Consider the following 20803-nt stretch of genomic DNA (forward strand, 5'->3'; position numbering starts at 1 on the left):
ATCTGCAAGTAATACACTTTTGCTGCCCCAGTAGACTGCAAGCAAAGCCTTTGTGCTCCAAGGACAGAACACCCTCTATGATCCTAGGTAGAGACTTTCTTTTTTTAAATTTATTATTATTTTTTTTTGTATTTTTCTGAAGTTGGAAACAGGGAGGCAGTCAGACAGATTCCTGCATGCGCCTGACTGTGATCCACCTGGCATGCCCACCAGGGAGCGATGCTCTGCCCATCTGGGGCGACACTCTGCCACAATCAGAGCCATTCTAACGCCTGAGGCAGAGGCCACAGAGCCATCCTCAGCGCCTGGGCCATCTTTGCTCCAATGGAGCCTTGGCTGCGGGAGGGAAAGAGAGAGACAGAGAGGAAGGAGAGAGGGAGGGGTGGAGAAGCAGATGGGCGCTTCTCCTGTGTGCCCTGGCCGGGAATTGAACCCGGAACTCCTGCACGCCAGGCCGACGCTCTACCACTGAGCTAACTGGCCAGGGCCTAGGTAGAGACTTTTTAACGCACTCTCTTTATTGGCCCTGGCCAACCACAGCCTAACCAGGCTTAATGTTCAGGTTCAGAGGCAGGGGAACCTGTTCAGAGCGGGGACTTTGCTTTGAAATTCCAAAACTGGGTACCTACCCTTTTCTTCTTATAAAAAGTTGGCTGGGGCCTGACCGGGTGGTGGTGCAGTGGATAGAGCGTCGGACTGGGATGCAGAGGACTCAGGTTCGAGACCCCGAGGTCGCCAGCTTGAGCGAGGGCTCATCTGGTTTGAGCAAAAGCTCACCAGCTTGAGCCCAACATCACTGGCTCGAGCCAGGGGTTACTCGGTCTGCTGAAGGCCTGCGGTCAAGGCACGTATGAGAGGGCAATCAATGAACAATTAAGGTGTTGCAATGCGCAACGAAAAACTAATGATTGATGCTTCTCTTCTCTCAGTTCCTGTCTGTCTATCCCTCTCTCTCTCTGACTCTCTAAGAAAAAAAAAAAAGTTGGCTGGGGATAGGGGGCTGAGACGGCTTGGGAACACAACCCCCGTCTCTACTTATTTGGCTGAAATGGTGACATGCAGCATGAACTCTGATATTTCTGGTTCCAGTTCCCCTAGACTTGGAGACACAGAGCCTTTACAGGACTGGGGGATACAGGGAAGCTGGAACTGGGGAGGGGGGTCTTCCTGACCCAGCATCTCAGGCTTTTCTGCAGCCCCATCTGTCAGAGGCTTCCTGGGTGACTGGTGGAAATCTTTCCTGCCATCCTCTTCTCAGTCTTCGCAGATCCTCTGTGCCCTTAGACAAGACACTAAACCTTTCTGAGTCCCCTTCTTCATCTGCCCAGAAAAAGTACTCAGTAAATATTTTTTAAAATTTGATTTACTTATAGTTGGCCAAAAATTTTCTTATATTCTATTGAAATAATATGTTTACAAGTTTTTGTTTCCCACTTAACAGAACCCAGAGAGATGTAGCTTATTATTATTGTTACTTTTAATCTTTATTCTGAATTTAAATATATGTTCTTGCGGCAAAATTTTAGAAATTGAGCTGTATGATTCATCCCTGCACTAGTCTGTTTTAAATTACCATATTTCCCCATGTATAAGACACACCCTTTTTAGAAAAATTTGGGGTCTAAGAACTGGGTGCGTCTTATACAGTGATGGTAGTTTTTTTTTTTTTTTACTTGCATTTCCCGCTTTTTCACGCTTGATGAGGAGTTGTATGAATTTAATGATGAATAAAACTTGAGTCCAATAACTTTATGTAATACATTTTTTAAAATTTTGAGCCCCCAAATTAAGGCACGTCTTACAATCATGCTCCTAACAATATATCAAATTAAATGCCATTCTCCTAACACTTCCATTCTGTAAGGCAGTATGGGCAAGGAGTAATATGCCCAATGTACAGAAAGAGAAATTAAGACCCGGAAATGTAAACTATATTCCAGAGTCACCACCAGCTTGCCTCTGACAGACCTAGGGCTAGAACTCAGGAGGCTGACACACTCAGCCTAGAGCAGCCACCCCTCTTTCTGGAGGCCCAGCCCAAGCAACATCCTGCCCCTGTCCCCTCTCTCCATCTTGTCTGAGATCTGAGCCTTCCTCTGGCCTCCAGAGGGGACCTGCTGCTTACTCCACTATGTGGCTGTGTGACTTTAACCAAGTCCTTTGCACTGTCCTCAGCAAACTTGCTTGCTATTTTGTTTTACCTTCTCTTGAAAGATAAGAAATAGATAAGCAACCTCCCGACCCTTGAGCTACCACCCCTATGCCTCCACAGAGGAAGGAAAAGAAAGGAAACAGTTATTGAATACTTGCTATGTGCCACCTCTAATTCCTAAAAATACACCTTGAGATGTGGGGGTCATTATCTCAATTTACAGTTGAAGAAACCAAGGCTTAGAGAGGTCAAGTGAAATGCCTAAGGTAATGCAATTACTGATTGGCAGTGTGGGACCCAAATCAGGTCTCCTGACTCCCAAGCTCTATTTTTCAGCTGCTCCTAATGGAAGAGTTGGTACAGATCATAGTCATACTTGGCACAGCATAAACATACAGCATACTGGTACCACCCACAAATCCATTCATTCATTTATTCATTCATCAGACAACATATACGGTACATACTGCTCACAAAAATTAGAGGTTTCGAAATGAATATAAAGCAATAAAATATCCCCTAATTTTTGCGAGCAGTATATATATACTAAGCACTTACTATATACCAGATGCTGGGCTAGGCCCAGAGATATGAGAGGCAAGGTTCCTGCCATTCTAGAACTAACAGTCTAATGTAGAAAGACAAGTCAAGCCCTGGCCCATTGACTCAGCAGTGGAGCGTTGGCCCGGTGTGTGGAGGTCCCAGGTTTGATTCCCGGCCAGGGCACATAGGAGAAGTGCCCATCTGCTTCTCCACTCTTCCCCCTCTCCTTTCTCTCTATCTCTCTCTTCCCCTCCTGCAGCCACCGCTTCATTGGAGCAAAGTTGGCCCGAGCGCTAAGGATGGCTCCATGACCTACGCCTCAGGAGCTAGCGTGGCTCCGGTTGCTGTGGAGCAACGCCACAGATGGGTAGCGTCGCCCCCTGGTGGGCATGCCGGGTGGATCCCGGTTGGGCGCATGTGGGAGTCTGTCTGTCTGCCTCCGCTCCCCATCCCTCCACTTCTCACTTTGGAGAAATAACAAAAAAAAAAAGTAAAAAAAAAAAAAAAGGAAAGACAAGTCAAGTAGACAAATATATAAGACATTTCAGATAGCGCTAAGATGAAAATAAAAAAGGATAATGGGATAAGGAGCAACCATGTGTGTATGCGAGAAAAAGAGGATATACTGAGCAAGAAAGAGAACTGGAGAGATTGATTACATCATTAGATGGTGTAATCATGAACGGCCTCCCTAATGAGGTGACATTTTCATTGTGTCTACTGGATCCACTTCTGCCCTATCTGCCCGTGCTTGTTCTTAGACAGTCAGGGTAGCAGAGACGGTGCTAAACCACATATCCCTAGTGCCCTGAAGGCTCAAGCTGGGAGGTCTTTAGACAACCATTTTGTTTACTCTCATTGCACTTTCTAGATAGGAAAACTGGAGTCCAGAAAGCAGAAGGGATTTCCCCTAGGAAGACTTGCTGGAGCTGGAACTTGAAACATAGGAGCAGGAACTTTGGAGGGTGGCCTGGTGCTGTGCCCACCCCACACATTTGAATCAAGTTCCCTAAGGAAGAAAACAGATCTCTTTTCCTCTTTCCTTCCTTCTATCTGGACTAGGAAGAGCAATTAGCAAATTCATGAACTGTGAATCACTCTTCTATAGACACTAATATTCCCAAAGGTAATTGGTCCAATGTTTGCCCAATCACAGTACCTGAACATCATTGTTGAGAGAGACAGAAACTCAATAGAGGTTTTCATTTTCACCAAAACCAAACTTTTTATTGTCCTAGTGAATGGAAGGAAATAGTGCTGGCTGGGGTACAACCTGAAGAGTCCAAGTGGATTTCAAATGTTATATATGAACCTTGCTCCCCTGTAAAAATTTCCCATATTCATTCTGATGTTTATTGATTTTAAAAGGGAACTTAGTCTCTATGATAATTGAGTCTTAGTGACATAGGTAAGTCACTCATCCTATTTGAACCTCAGTTTCCTATTGTGTAAAATGGGAATGAAATAGGAGTCAGATTCTTCCATTCACATCTTCTATGATTTGAGGTAGTGGGAAGGGAGAAGTTCTGGGCAGAGTCTTGGTTCCTACATTAGCCCTTCCTCAGCTTTGAGATGCTAAACCAGAGCCTGGAATCTTACTAGGCGCCAATCTTTAGATACAGGCTCAATCTCTCACTTCACCCATATAAAGTGTACAACAACTCAATACTAATTTGTATACTCACAGTTATTCAACCAGTACCATAATCAATTTCAGATCATTCTCATCACCCTCTAAGGAAACCCTGTACCCCTTTATCAGCCACTCCCATTTTTCCCCCAACCCCTTCAGCTCACAGTTCTAAGCAACTATTTTCTGTCTCTACATAGAATGGCCTTTTCTGGACATTTTGTATAAATGGAATTGTATAAGTGGTCTCTGTGATTTGTTTTTTTTTTACTCAGCATAATATTTTTAAAGTCCATCTATGTTGTAGCATGTATTAGTATTTCATTTTTTATTTATTTCCAAATAATATTCTATGGATATATGGACATACCACATTTTATTTATCCATTCATTGGTTGACGGACATTTGGATTGTTTTCAGTCTTTGGCTCTTATGAATGCTGTTATGCATATTCATATACAAGTAAAAAAAAAATTTTTTTAAATAGTTGTAGATACACAGCAAAATTGAGAGTAAGGTACAGAGATTTCCCTTGTAGCCTGTGCCCATACTATATGTTGCATAATCTTTCCCCCATTATCAACGAAACCTCACCGAGTGGCCCATTTCTTAAAATTGAGGAACTTTCATTGACACTCATAACCACCCAAGGTGCATAGTTTACGTTAGGGTCTCTCTTGGTATTATACATGTTTAAATTTTGTGTGGATATATGTTTTCATTTCTCTTGGATATATACCTAGGAGAAGAATTACTAGTCATGCTCTGGCCACGTAGCTCTTTTGGTTAAAGCATCATCCTGATGCTCCAAGGTTGTGGGTTTGAACCCCAGTCAGGGCACATACAAGAATCAACCAATGAATGCATAAATAGTGGAACAACATATCATGTTTCTCTCTTTGAGAAAATGTCTATTCAAATCCTTTGCCTATTTTTTATTGAATTCTTTTAAAAATTATTGCTGAGTTCTGAGAGGTCTTTATATATATATTTTTAGTCAGAGAGACAGAGACAGAGAGACAGACAGATAGGGAGAAAGATGAGAATCATCACTTTGTAGTTGTAGCACTTTTAGTTGTTTATTGATTGCTTCTCATACATGCCTTGACTGGCTCCAGCCAAGCCAGTGACCCCTTGCTTGAGCCAGCGACCTTGGGCTTCAAGCCAATGACCATGGGGTCATGTCTGTAATCCCATGCTCAAGCCCATGATCCCATGCTCAAGCCGGCGACCTTGGGATTTCACACCTGGTTCCTTAGCATCCCAGGTCAACACTCTATCCACTGCTCCACCACCTAGTCAGGCTGGTCTTTATATATTTTAGAGACATGTCCCTTGTCAGATATATGATTTGCAAAATTTTCTCCCATTCTAATTGTCAATTCTCAATCCTCACATTTTTTTTTAATTCATTTTAGAGAGGAGGGGGGGAGAGAGAGAGAGAGAGAGAGAGAAGGGGGAGGAGCAGGAAGCATCAACTCCCATATGTGCCTTGACTAGGCAAGCCAGGGTTTTGAACCGGCAACCTCAGTGTTTCCAGGTTGACACTTTATCCACTGCGCCACCACAGGTCAGGCCTCACTTTTTTTTTTAAGTTTATTTATTTTCTTTTTTTCTTTACAGGGACAGAGAGAGAGAGTCAGAGAGAGGGATAGCTAGGGACAGAAAGACAAGAACGGAGAGAGATGGGAAGCATCAATCATCAGTTTTTCGTTACAATAACTTAGTTGTTCATTGATTGCTTTCTCATATGTGCCTTGACCACGGGCCTACAGCAGACCGAGTAACCCCTTGCTTGAGCCAGCAACCTTGGGTGAGCATTTTTTTATTTTGCTCAAGCCAGATGAGTCCGCGCTCAAGCTGGCAACCTCGGGGTCTCGAACCTCGGTCCTCAGCATCCCAGTCCAACGCTTTATCCACTGCGCCACCACCTGGTCAGGCTCAATCCTCACATTTTATGAGACCTGTAAATTGCCCATGACACAGCTGGTCATTCCCTCTTTGAAATACTTTCTTTCCTTGGCTTTTGAGGCATCTTGCTGTCCTGTTTTTCTATTGCTTCACTGACTGCTGTTTTGTGGTTTCCTCCTTAACCGCTTAATCTCTAAACAGTGAAATGCCCGGGACTCACTTCCTGGTTAAGTTGTCTTTGTCTGTCAGCACCCAGCCCCTGGGTGATCTCTTCCAGTGTCAAGCTTTAAATGACATTTGTGCGCTGGTAAATCTCAAACTTGCATGTTCCAGTCCAGAGCTCTCTTCCCAACTCCACACTCATTTGTTAAATTTAGTCACCATCTCTACTTGTATGTTTATATAGTCTTCTTAAACTTTGCATGTCCAAAGCTGAATTCTTTTTTTTTTTTTTAAATTTTATTTATTCATTTTTAGAGAGGAGAAAGACAGAGAGGGAGAAGGGGGGAGGAGCTGGAAGCATCAACTCCCATCTGTGCCTTGACCAGGCAAGCCCAGGGTTTCGAACCGGCGACCTCAGCATTTCCAGGTCGACGCTTTAGCCACTGCGCCACCACAGGTCTCGCCAAAGCTGAATTCTTGAACTAAATTGTTCCTCACAGCAAATGGCAACTTCTAGTTTTTGGGCTAAAAATTCTAATCCATTTTTATTTCCCTTTCTCTCACATCCCACTATCACCCCTCTCTCCGGGATTATTGGAGCCTCCCTACTGGTCCCTGCTATTACATTTGTCTCTTTTCAACCCAACAGCCAGAGCAATCCTTGTAAAACACAAGTCAAAACATGTGATTTTATTTATTTATTTATTTATTTATTTATTTATTTATTGTGAGACAGGCAAGGAAAGAGAGAGATAGAAGCATCTAGCTGCTCCTGTATGTGCCCTTACCAGGGAATTGAACCCGGCAACCTCTGCACTCCAGAATCATGCTCTAACCAACTGAGCTATCCAAACTATTCGAGCTATCCAAACTTGGATATCTAAGCTTTTTTTTTTTTTTTTTTTACAGAGACAGAGAGAGAGTCAGAGAGAGGGATAGATAGGGACAGACAGACAGGAATGGAGAGAGATGAGAAGCATCAATCATTAGTTTTTCATTGCAACACCTTAGTTGTTCATTGATTGCTTTCTCATATGTGCCTTGACCGTGGGCCTTCAGCAGACCGAGTAACCCCTTGCTTGAGTCAGCGACGTTGGGTCCAAGCTGGTGAGCTTTTGCTCAAACCAGATGAGCCCGCGCTCAAGCTGGCAACCTGAGGGTCTCGAACCTGGGTCCTCCACATCCCAGTCTGACACTCTATCCACTGCGCCACCGCCTGGTCAGGCCTAAGCTTAATTTTTATTAATTTTATTTATTTATTTTTTTTAGAGAGACAGGAAGGGAGTGAGAGGGGAGAGGAAAGGGAAGGATTTGTTGTTCATTCAGTGATGCATTTTTTGGTTGCTTTCCGTGTGTGCCCTAACCAGGGATTGAACCTGCAACTTTGTTGTTGGGTCGATGCTCTTAACCAACTGAGCTAACCAGCTAAGGCCAGATCATGTCATTTTATTTATTTATTTATTTATTTAAATTTTAAATTTTTTATTTTTTATTTATTCATTTTAGAGAGGAGAGAGAGAGAGAGAGAGGAGAGAGAGACGGGGGGAGGAGCTGGAAGCATCAACTCCCATATGTGCCTTGACCAGGCAAGCCCAGGGTTTCGAACTGGCGACCTCAGCATTTCCAGGTTGGTGCTTTATCCACTGCGCCACCACAGGTCAGGCAGATCATGTCATTTTAATATCTCCATTGCACTTGGAGAAAAAGCCAAAGTCCTTTCAATCACTGCAAGTCTTTAAGGAACACCCCGCCCCGTCCCCTCCCCCCTCCCCTCACTCATCGAGGAGTCACACTGGCCTTCTCCTCGTTCTTCTCTCATCTCAAGGCCTTTGTAATGGCTCTTTTATCTGCTCCAACACCCTCTTCCCCTTGATGGTGAAGTGGCTTCTCCCCTGTTCTCTATGTGTCCTAGTGAGGCCTTTCTATTACCCCAATTAGAAGTGCAACCTCCCTCCCCAGCCCAGCTATCCTCTACTCCAGCGAAGTAGAAAAGATTTTCAACCTTTTTTATCTCATGGCACACATGAACTAATTACTAAAATTCCGTAACACACCAAAAAATATATTTTTTGCTGATCTGACAAAAAAATATATATATCAATGTTTCATTCACACTAGACAGCTATTGTTGTGTTGGCTGTTGTCACTTCTTATTTGACAATCTAAGGGGAAAAAAGTCAGTGCCCCTGACTAAATAGTTAGGTATTGCATGTTTTAAAAATTCTTGCACCCTGGCCAGATAGCTCAGTTGGTTAGAGCAGTGGTCTCCAACCTTTTTTGGGCCACGGACCGGTTTAATGTCAGAAAATATTTTCACGGACCGGCCTTTAGGGTGGGGCGGATAAATGCACAAAATAAAATTATGCGACTGGCGTAAAAACTGTGGTATTTTTAAATATAATTGTCGAACTTACGAGACAAGCATCAAGAGTGAGTCTTAGACGGATGTAACAGAGGGAATCTGGTCATTTTAAAAAAATAAAACATTGTTCAGACTTAAATATAAATAAAACAAAAATAATGTAAGTTATTTATTCTTTCTCTGCGGACCGGTACCAAATGGCCCACAGACCGGTACCGGTCCATGGCCCGGGGGTTGGGGACCACTGGGTTAGAGCATTATCCCAAAGTGCAGAAGTTGCTGGTCTAATCACCAGTCAGGGCACATGCATGAATGAATTGATGTTCCTGTCTCTCTCTCAAATCAATAAATAAAAATTAAAAAAAATATTTTTTTGGTCTTGGCCTGTTGGCTCAGTGGTAGAGCATCATCAGCTGGGTGTGTGGATGTCCCAGGTTCGATTCCTGGTCAGGGCACACAGGTGAAGCAACAATGTGCTTCTCCACCATCCCCCCTTCCCTTTTTTCCCTCCTGCAGCTATGGCTCAATTGGAGCGAGTTGGCCCTGGGCACTGAGGATGGCTCCATGGCTTCCGCCTCAGGTGCTAAAAAAAAAAGTCTCAGTTGCTGAACAACAGAGCAATGGCCCAGATGAGCAGAGCATTGCCCCCTACTGGGCTTGCCAGGTGGATCCTGGTCCAGGTGAGAATCTTTCTGCCTTTTCTCCTCTCACTAAAATAAAAAAAATAATAATAATTTTTTTCAGCACTAATGTGCCCCTTGTGGCACACCACGTTGAAAATTGCTGCTCTCCTCTATTGTTTCCATAACATCAAACATCATCTACACATCATGCTCTGTGTTTACCTATTTATTCAATGCTTGTTTCCTGTGGCTTTGGGAGGGCATGAATTTCACCTGTTTTCTGTGTATCCCAGCTCCTGGAACTGTTGACAATTATAATATTCATGGCATGAGAGAAAGAATAATTGAGGAAGGGAGGAAGGAGCACTCTTCTAGAAACATATCTTACAGTGAGTGGTGCAGTGTGGCCACAGACAGATTTCTGATGTGGGACTTTGAACTTGGGACTAGGGAAGTTTGCCCAAGGTCACTGAAAGTTGATTCCTGTTTTCCAGACAAGGAATCCTGGAATAGTGGGAGCCAAAAGCTTGAGTTCCTATCCCATCTTGGCCTCTTATTGGCTATGCGACCTGGAAGCAAATCACTTCCCTTTGCTGAGCCTCAGTTTCCTCATCTGTTCACTGTGTCATTATCACCTACTCTCGGGGCTGCATAAAAGACCCAGTGTGTGTGTGTGTGTGGCGGGAGAGTAAAGGGAGCTAAATATACAGTGACAGAAGAAAGTTTGACTTTGAGTGGTGGGCACGCAATGCAATATACAGATTATGTATCATAGAAAATAACTGAAACCTATATAATCGTATAAACTACTGTCACCCCAATACAGTTAATTTAAAAACAACACAACAAAACAACGACCCAGTGTGTTAGTGGTTCTTGGTGCCTGGTGTGTAGTCAGCACTCAGTGCATGCTTGCTAATTTGGAGCAAGGTTCAGACAGGTGTGTTATTTTTTGCAGCACTGGAAGGATGCAGGCAGAGTGAGACTATAGGGGAAGATGGAGCTCTCAGACAGAATCAGGAGGGCACAGGGCAGGACTCCTGAAGGACAGAGAGGAGCAGCAGAGGGCAGCGCTGTAGGCGGGGCACTCCTTGGCCTCACTGCCCAGGAGGCAGCTCGCAGAGCCCCTCCTTGTCCCCCAGCTCATCTGAGCCTGTCCACCCCCGTGGGGAGACTGGTGGAGATGACTGATGAGTAAGCCCATTTCGTGGAAAGGAAGATGGTGACAGAGGTCTTTGTCTCATCTCCCCTGCTAAGAGTGGCAGCTTCTCAGGTTCAAGAACTGCTTGCTCCCATTTCTGTCCCCTCAGGGCTGATGTTGCCAACTAAAAACAGGAGTGGGTGCCCATCCGAGGGTTTCCATCCCCAGCCGACCGCACCTCCCTTTTATAACAAATATCTTGCAATGCCATCTTCCCTGTATTAAAATGCAATGCATAGGTAATATATACTATTTATATACTTCCAATTTTGAAAATAAAAAGAAGATAATGCTATAACTGAAATATAAAAAAGGAAAGTAATCTGTCCTTTTTTATGGTTTAATTTTTCATTGAGATATTGACATATAACATGTTTCAGGTGTCCAACATCATTCCCTATTTGTATATATTGTGAAGTGATCACCACAGTAAGTCTAGATATTATCTATCACTATATAGTTACATTTTTTCCCCTGTGACAGAGAACTATTAAGATCTATCTTCTTAGCAGTTTTCAAATATATAATACAGTATTGCTAACTATAGTCACTGTGTTGTACATTACACCCGCAGGACTTATTTATTTTATAATTGGAAGTTTATAGATGTCTTTTTTTTTTAACCTGTAAGTGCCCAGACTGACTCTTGTAGAACAGGAGTCAAATTGGAACGTGCAGAGGAGTCGCTTGGGGATCTTGTTAAAATACAGATTATGAATCAGCAGGTCTGGGGAAGGACCTGAGAGTCTGCATCTCAAACCAGTTCCCCGGTTCTGTCCAGCTGCTGCTCCACAGGCTACAGAAGGAGCCGTCTGCTTCCCTAGGCCCACTGAGGGGCTCCGCCCACAGCCACCCCCTCTCACAGGCCCCAGGAAGGGGCCGCCCTGTCTAGGGCCTCCCCAACGGCTGCCCAGGAAAGTGCCCGCCCTGCAGCCCAGCCTCATTCCAGGAACACACGTGGCTGGGCGCCCGCTGCTGCCGAAACAGCAGTTCCCACGGGAGGAGCTCGCCCTGGAGAATGAGCCGCGGGGGAGGGAGAGGGGATGGAATTGACGTCTGAGTGGGTGGGGCCTCTGTGTCTGGCTCCCCTCCAGCCAGCCCCCATCCTTCTCCCTACCACAGCGTGGTTCGGTAAATCTCAGCACACTGATCACTTGCTGCAACCACCCTCCCATCCTCTTTCCTTCCGGTGCTCCCGCCTTCCTTTTGCCCTCTGTCTGAGCTGGACCCCTGCAGTGGGGATCCCAGGTGAATACAGCTGTAACCTGCTGCAGATAAGCCAAACAGACGCCTTTCCTTTTTAAGCAGATTTTCTGTCGAAGGAAAGGGGTAGGAAAGCACTCACTTCAGCCTCCGGGGCTCTTCTCTGGGCCAACATTAAGGGGTGGGATCTGAGGATACCCAAGGCTGGTCCAGCTCTAAAGCCTTGATCCCTTGGTGGCCAGTTAGGATTTGTCCTACCCTGAGGTGTAGAGGCCAGATAGGAGTCTTATGTTGGGCCCAAGTTGGTTCCAAGCAGGGCTGGGGTAGTGGGTGCTAAGGAGGCTCTGAGTAGGTCCCCCAGCAACCTGAAAGTGGGGCCAGATCTCTGGGCTCTCTGCTGAATGGCAAAACATTAACCCATAACAGCAGCAATCACACTGCCCTCTCTCTCCCATGAGGACTGAATTCTGCAATTTACAAAGTTCTTTGCCTGCCACTCTCTCATTTGATCCTCAAAAACTTGATGTTAGTGCCATTTGACAGATGAGGAAACTGAGGCCCAAAGGGGCCAACTCACTAGCACAAGAGCTAAGAGGACATCTGAGGACTTGAACCTTGTATCCCACATATATTTTAGAGAAAGTTTCATGGGTCTTCTGGGTCTGAATTATCCAGGAAGCACAACCCTTCTAACCCTGAACATGGGGCCCTAAATTTCCGTCAGAGGGCTTAACTTTATTAGAACTGGAAGTCTAAGTCTCTCACTGTATAGTCATGAGCCACATGACAACAGTTGGGTCAACTATGCACTACATATACAATGGTGGTCCCGTAAGATTATAATGGAGCTGACAAATTCATATTGCCTAGTGACATCTTAACCTTGTAAAGTGCTGACTTTGTAGCGCAATGCATTACACAAATACCATTCTGTTATAATTGCCTAAAGGATTCAGTACAGTAACATGCTATACAGGTTTGTAGCCTAGGAGCTGTAGGGAAACAGAAGTTCGTCATCCCTAAGTATGTTTCTCTGACATAGGATTACTTTAGGCTGCTTAATTTTAAGAGACAACAGACAGGGAGAAGCTCTGAAAACTAGATAGAGGTTACACCCTTTGTAAGATATTTACATTTGTAAGAAAAATATCTATTTGTAAGGGTGTCTCCCTTGCTGTACCTGGAAGGTGTGTGTGTGTGTGGGGGGGGTGATTTGGGGAACTCTTATCAGGCCAAGGCTGAAATCTGCATAATAACTTCACTGCTTTTTCTGGTAACCTCCCATCATTCAGTCCATTCCCTACATCATCTTCTGTCTTCAGCTGAAGATAGTATTTAAAGTGCTAGTTTCAGCCATTTGGGCAAGTTACTTGGTTTTCCTGGATCCTTCCCATGTATACAGGAAGTAGGAAGTGTACATGTTATTAAACTTTTGTTTATTTATTTTTTGGTTTATTTTTTTGTTGTTAATTTTTTCTTTCCTACAGAACAATAGGCTAGACCACATAGCCTCGGTGTGTAAAGAGCTATACCATCTAGGTTTGTGTAAGTACATTCTGTAATGTTTGCACAACAATGCAATTAATTGCCTAGTGGTGCATTGTTGAGAATGCACCCTGCCATAAAATGGACAGACTGTAAATGAAGAAACAGGCCCAGAGAGGGGAAGGGTCTTGCCCCAGCCCACAAGCCAGATAAGGTCCTGGCCTCCACCCATCATGGGCTTTCAGATGAAGTTCCTGGGGCCTTCTCAGCTCCCTCACCTCCTGGGGACCTGGAGGCTATTAGAGATAAGGGGGGGGGGGTTAAGACAAGAATTCTCCAAATCAAAGAGGGAGCCCAGCAGTGGTGCGGAGGGGTTAGGGCCTTAGAACAGCAACTTTGGTTTTAGGCTTTATTTCCTAAGATGGTGATACCACTAGAGCAAGGAGGAGTGCATTTGATTTGGTTTTGTTTTTCGTGGTTTGCTTCCCAGGCTGGAACCCCAGCCCCAACTGCAGAGGTGAACCATGGTGCTGAGCCACACCTGCTCCTGGCCTGCTCCCCTTTGGGCTCAAGGACCAGGCTTGTCCAGATTCTAGGACTGAGCCAGGGCCGGTGTCAGGCACAGATGGAGGTGAGAGTGGGTTTTCAGTGGCCTGATCAGTGCCCAACCCAGAACCAGGGTGGGGCTCTCTCTGGGCCTGGGTGGAGATCTTTGTCACCAGGCTCAGGCCCAGTTTATGACCACGGTCAGGGCTCATCCTGGGATCAGGGAACAGGGAGGAGCAGCCCTTGGTCCCTCCCTGGATAGACGCAGCCCAGAGTTCCAACTTCAGGAGGGTGAGTCAAGCAGCTGGGCTGAAAGCCACCGGCCTTAGACTCCTGGGCTGCAGCAGAGGCTCTGGTGAAGGTGATACCCCTGTGCTAGTGCCCGAGGTCTCTAATTGACCATCAGGTGGGTCTTTCCGGAGGGTGACCTCCTATCTCCACTACATCCCCCACCAGATGACCCGCCCACCAGCACTTTATGCACATGATTGGTCGGCTCCTTCCCTGGTCCTGCTCCAGGCTCTGGAGTTTACAGAGGCAATGGTGGGGATTCAGATCAGTCCTCAGAGCTCTGTCCAGAGATATGCTGATGAACTGAGGAAATAAGCTGGAGAAATAATCAAAAGCCCTCCACTGTGGCTGATTTCAAGTTACCTCTGTAATGTCCCTGCATTCTGAATTGGGAAGAGAGTCCCAGAATTGGCTCTCGCAAGCTGGTCGGAGCTGGCTGTGGCCCTGACCCAGGATAGTCCCATTGCCTTCACAGGCTCAGGAAAGGACCAGGGCTCTGCCAACTCTCAGGGGCAGGTGTCCGTGAAGATTTCATATCCTGTCCTGTGCCTGTTGGTGTGAAGGTGACAGTGATTATCATTGTGATGTAGCTGACAGTGTGATTGTGATGACTGAGGCTTCAGTTGCTACCACTGGCCTCTTCTCAGTGATCAGGGGGGAGTCAGTCAAGAAAGTGCCACTGTCCCCCTAGCAGTGTTCAGCAAACTCATTAGTCAACAGAGCCAAATATCAACAGTACCACAATTGAAATTTCTTTTGAGAGCCAAATTTTTTAAACTTAAATTATATAGGTAGGTACCTTCCTTATCGAGGTAGTGCCCGCATGTGGTATTTTGTGGAAGAGCTACACTCAAGGGGCCAAAGAGCTGCATGTGGCTCGCGAGCCACAGTTTGCCAACCAGGGCCCTAGGGAAACTGCCAGGAGGTGCCCAAGAACATGAGGGTCAGTCTGGACCTGGGTTCCTCAGGGCTGTATCATGGCTCCAGTGGCATGGCCTGATGGACACATGTCCTGCCATTCTCCCCTGCCCGCTGTGCAGCGATGACCTAGCTGAGGACTCAGGAGCCCAGTGTGGGGGAACCCTCACCTTCCCGCCATTGAGTCTGCACACCTGCCTGCACTGGCCCATATTCTCCTTCCTGATTCATGCCTGAGGATGGGTTCTTCTTATTAAAGGACAGCCCTGACTGATGAAGAAAATACCACTTCTTTACCTGGTTGACTTTCACCTCGTCTCCTCCCCCACCCTGGCCCCTTGTGCTCCTTCTGCACTGGCCACCTTTCTGATCCACAAGCACAAAAGCTTGTCCTTGCCTCAGGGACTTGGAGCCCACACTTGCCCCGAAACTCCACGTGTGTGTCTGCATGTCTGGCAGCTCATCTCTCCCACTTTAACTTAAAGAGGATTTCCCTGTTTTTGTTTTTGCTTTTTAGCAAGAGAGAGGCAGGAAAGGAGAGAGATGAGAAGTGTCATTTTTTTAGTTGTTCATTTATTGCTTCTCATATGTGCCTTGACTGGAGGGCTTCAGCCGAGGTGGTGACCCCTTGCTCAAGCCAGTGACCTTGGGCTCAAGCCAGTGACCTTGGGCTTCAAGCCAGCAACCTTTGGGCTCAAGCCAGCAACCATGGGGTCATGTTCATGAGCCCATGTTCAAGTTTATAACCCCATACTCAAGCTGGTGAGCTGTGCTCAAGCCAGCGACCTCGGGGTTTTGAACCTGGGTCTTCAACGTCCCAGGTGGACACTCTATCCACTGCACCACCACGGGTCAGGCACCCTGAATCCCCTCTTAAGGTGCTCCCCTGTCCTTCTCCATCGCATCCTCCTTGTGTTCCCAGCCTCGCACTTACCTTGTCTAGTTATGTGTTACTGGTCTGAGTGTCTTCCCACTAGATTGTAAGCTCCCTGGGACAGGGCTCTCATTCTCTGCTCTAATGGGCACCTGGTTGGTGCCAAATAAATGGACATGGAATAAATGAATAGATGTCTGTGCTTCTATCCCCTTTGTCTTCCCTGGGCCATTGACAGCATCTTGTTTGAATGTCTGGGTTCCTGCTCTGCACTGGGCTAGGAAGGCAGTGTCCCATCTGCTCTTGGCCAGAGTGTGAAAGATGGGCCAGTAACAGCAGAAATCCTGGGTGATCACAAGGGACTTTGGATCTTGCCAGGGTTGAGAGATCCGGCTACCCACCAGCTACCCACAACCTGGTTTGGTTTTAATAAAGAAGGCAGCGTCTTCTTCAGCTTTTAATCTCATCATCACTAGCAGGCTTCCTTACTGAGTGGGATTTTGTTGGGTTTTGGTTGTTCTGCATCCAAACCCTCTTCCTTTTCAGGGGGAAGCCCTCACTGTGTAAATCTTGGTGGACATCATGGTCCCACTCTGACTACTGAAGCTGAAAGGGACCACAGACCCCTCCTCCCACTCTCTGGCAGATAGGACAGGGCCACATAACCTGAATTCGGCCAAGTTATTACTTTGAATCCTGAGTGAGCAATGCAAAGACAGAAGGGTTTAAAACAGGGGTCGGGAACTGTTTTGGCTGAGAGAGTCATGAACGCCACATATTTTAAAATGTAATTCTGTGAGATCCATACAACGACCTGTGTACGTTTCGCATTATCCATAAAAATTTGGTGTCCCGGAGGACAGCTGTGATTGGCTCCAGCCACCCGCAACCATGAACATGAGCAGTAGGAAATGAATGGATTGTAATACATGAGAATGTTTTATATTTTTAACGTTATTTTTTTAATTAAAGATTTGTCTACAAGCCAGATACAGCCATCAGAAGAGCCACATCTGGCTCGCAAGCCATAGCTTCCCGACCCCTGGTTTAGAATTTCCTCGGAAAGGTGGCCTTTAGTGGCAGTGGTCAATGTGTTGTCTGATGGTGACAGTCTTGACCGGGTGTCTTGAAGTGGGGTATGGTCTGTCCAATGCTGTCACTTCCTTTGTTCCTGCCATTTATCTCAGCCAAGATCTCTGGGCTTTGTGTCCATCCTCAGAGCTCCCCAATATCTTCCTTTCCTTTTAAGTTTTATTTATTGATTTCAGCAAGAGAGAAAGGGCAAGAGAGAGAAAGGAACATTGACTTGCTCTTCTATGTGCCCTGATCAGGGATTGAACCGGCAACCTCTGAGCTTTGGGATGATGCTCTAACCCAGTGGTCCCCAACCTTTTTTTGGGCCACGGTTTAATGTCAGAAAATATTTTCACGAACTGGCATTTAGAGTGGGACGGATAAATGTATCATGTGACCGAAACAAGCATCAAGAGTGAGTCTTAGATGGATGTAACAGAGGGAATCTGATCATTTTTTTTTTTTTTTTGTATTTTTCTGAAGCTGGAAACGGGGAGAGACAGTCAGACAGACTCCCGCATGCGCCCAACCGGGATCCACCCGGCACGCCCACCAGGGGGTGATGCTCTGCCCCTCTGGGGCGTCGCTCTGCCGTGACCAGAGCCACTCTAGTGCCTGGGGCAGAGGCCAAGGAGCCATCCCCAGCGCCCGGGCCATCCTTGCTCCAATGGAGCCCTGGCTGCGGGAGGGGAAGAGAGAGACAGAGAGGAAGGAGGGGGGGGTGTGGAGAAGCAAATGGCGCTTCTCCTATGTGCCCTGGCTGGGAATCGAACCCGGGTTCCCCGCACGCCAGGCTGACGTTCTACCGCTGAGCCAACTGGCCAGGGCCTCATTTTTTAAAAATAAAACATCGTTCAGACTTAAATATAAATAAAACGGAAATAATGTAAGTTATTTATTCTTTCTCTGCGGACCAATACCAAATGGCCCACAAACCGGTACTGGACCACGGCCCGGGGGTTAGGGACCACTGCTCTAACCAACTGAGCTATCCAGCCAGGGCCCTAGTATCCTCTTTTTCTTCATAAGTCAGCCAGAGTCGGATTCTGTTGCTTGCAACTCAAGATCTCGTTATCATCTACCTCTACCACCAAACATTGTCATGATCACAATGTCCGTCAATCCCAAGATCCAACACCCATCAAACTAGTCCCCTAATCCTCACCAAATATCATCCTCCTCTGTGTCACCATAGTTGTTACCTCAAGTATCAACAGCTTTAACCATCAGGCTCTCAGATTGCATTTGTCATGGTTCAGAGCAGGAAACAGAACCCCCCTTTTTTGTTTTTATGTTGTTTTTTTTAATTTACAGAGACAGAGATAGAGTCAGAGAGAGGGACAGACAGGCAGGAAGGGAGAGAGATGAGAAGCATCAATTTTTCATTGTGGCACTTTAGTTGTTCATTGATTGCCTTCTCATATGTGCCTTGACCGTGGGGCTACAGCAGACCGAGTGACCCCTTGCCCAAGCCAGTGACCTTGGGTTTAAGCTGGTGCACTTTGCTCAAGCCAGATGAACCTGCGCTCCAGCTGGTGACCTCGGGGTCTCGAACCTGGGTCCTCCGCATCCCAGTCCGACGCTCTATCCACTGCGCCACCACCTGGTCAAACCCCCCACCCCTTGGTATTTTTAGTGGGAAGGTATTCAATATAGGACAATTGTTGGAGAGGCTCAATGAACCAAGCCTTCAGGAATGATTTCTAGAACTATGTACAACTGACCCTCCAAAACAGTCACTACTTCTGGAGCTGTGAATTCAAGAAGCTTCAATCCAGGGATCAGGAGGCTGCGTTTAAGAAGCTGCCACCACTGTGTTCACCACTGCATGGCCTCTGGGCCAGCAGGGAGCTGGAGACTAATTCTGGAAGGCGGGAGGCCTGACACCACAGAGCTGCTGTAGAAAACCTCCCGTTACCATGGCCTTGCTAGCGGGCAGAAACAGCTCAAAGGAGACAAAAAACAATTAAAGAAACTTAAAAATGATAATAGCAGCAACAACCAACATGTGTGTGGTGCTTATTATGTGGCAGGCACTATCCTCTGGTATCCCTATTTTATAAGAGAAAACTGAAGCACAGAAAACAACCGAGTCTCCCTTTAGCTGCCGGTCTTATTGAGTGAATGTCATTTGCCTGTTCCACATGCAAACGCTGTGAGGGAGGGGCACGTATTTGTTGGTTTTCCAACCTCCCCATGTAGGAGGGTGGAATGGAGGCTGAGAGCCCAGCCACAGAGTCATCACTGCGACTGTCACCTCTCCATCAATGCTAGGATCTACCACCACCATTAGCCATCACCTTAACCCCCAAGTCAATTACCAGCTCCTCCACCAACATCAAGATCTGACAGAGTTGTCATCTTTTCCATCACTTGACAACGTCACCGTCTATGTCATTACCACCACTGCCATGATTATCCCCATTACCTCCCGCCCCGGGGGCAGGGCGGTGTCGAGCAGCCAGTGAGGTCACTTCCTTGCCTTGGTGCTCTCCGGGCTAATTGCTTAATGATATGGTTGTGGCTCTGAGCGATTAGTTCCACTGCACAACTCGGATATCTTCCCAGGCCCTGACGAATGTGGGATGATTTATACACTGGAGGGGTCTTCAGCTGTGCCTTATGAAGAAAAGGAGGATACTAGGGCCCTGGCTGGATAGCTCAGTTGGTTAGAGCAGTGGTCCCTAACCCCCGGGCCGTGGTCCGGTACCGGTTTGTGGGCCATTTGGTATTGGTCCGCAGAGAATAAATAACTTACATTATTTCCGTTTTATTTATATTTAAGTCTGAACGATGTTTTATTTTTAAAAAATGAGGCCCTGGCCAGTTGGCTCAGCGGTAGAACGTCGGTGATAAGCTCCAAACAGGCATCTGGGAAGCCATTTTGCCCACCCCCTGCCTTTGTGGTGGAGAAAAGGAGCACAGCGTACATAGTAAAGAGGACTTTTAGAGTCAGCCTGGGTCAACTTAGACAAGTGGCTTCACCTTTGTAGGTCTCAGTTTCTTCATCTGTAAAATGGCAAATCTAAGAACGATCTTATAGAGGAATGTGGGGCTTGGAGATCATAGAAATAAAGAACCTGGCACAGTGCTCCACACCCAGGAGGCTCTCAAGTAAAACTCACTAATAGCTTTTATTTCTTTTATCAAACTCTTATACAGGGTGAGACAAAAGTAGGTTTACAGTTGTGAGTATGTGAAACACAGTTTATTCTTGTGTTATTATTTATTAACTATTGTATTTCCACATGAGCACCTGTAACCCTACTTTTGCCCACCTTGTATAGTTCTCACCTCGTGTCAGGCACAGGTCTGAGCACTAGACATGTTTCAGTTCATTAACTGACATTTCATGAGAGCCTCAAGAGATAGGTACTACTGTTGTTCCCATTTTACAGATGAGGATGGAGGCCCAGAGAGGTTAAGTAGCTTACCCAAGGTTACACAGCTGGTTAGTGACCGAGCTGGGAGTTTAACACAGGAGTCTAGCTCAAGCCTGAGCTCTTGACCTTGCTGCTCTTTGGCAGCTGGGGCTCTGCCCCTATAACCCCCACCCCCTGTTCAAAAACACTCCCCTCCTTCCCCACTCAGTTTGGAGAAGACACTGGCTCTTTTTGCCTAACAATTAGAGAGGGGTCACAGAAGTCACTGTGCTCAGTCCCTTGTCTTTTGGGACAGAAATGACCCCATTTATCACAGACTTCCCAGCGGGAAGTCTTTTTTGTTGTCTGATTTGAATTTGGGCTGAGGAAACAGTTCCCAGGGAGGGGCCTCCTCAGCTAGGATACCTTGTGGGGGGAGCTCAGAAGCTGTGGTGGAGGAGGGAG

At 46.3% G+C, this 20803-nt stretch overlaps 1 protein-coding gene across 2 annotated transcripts in view; it reads right to left on the reverse strand.

Annotated features, from left to right (window-relative positions):
• Nucleotides 1–20803, reverse strand: part of KDF1 (keratinocyte differentiation factor 1) — a 339326-nt gene that overhangs the window by 56297 nt on the left and 262226 nt on the right. The window lies entirely within an intron of this gene.

This window comes from Saccopteryx leptura, chromosome 3 (assembly GCF_036850995.1).
Source record: "Saccopteryx leptura isolate mSacLep1 chromosome 3, mSacLep1_pri_phased_curated, whole genome shotgun sequence".
Taxonomy (NCBI): domain Eukaryota; kingdom Metazoa; phylum Chordata; class Mammalia; order Chiroptera; family Emballonuridae; genus Saccopteryx; species Saccopteryx leptura.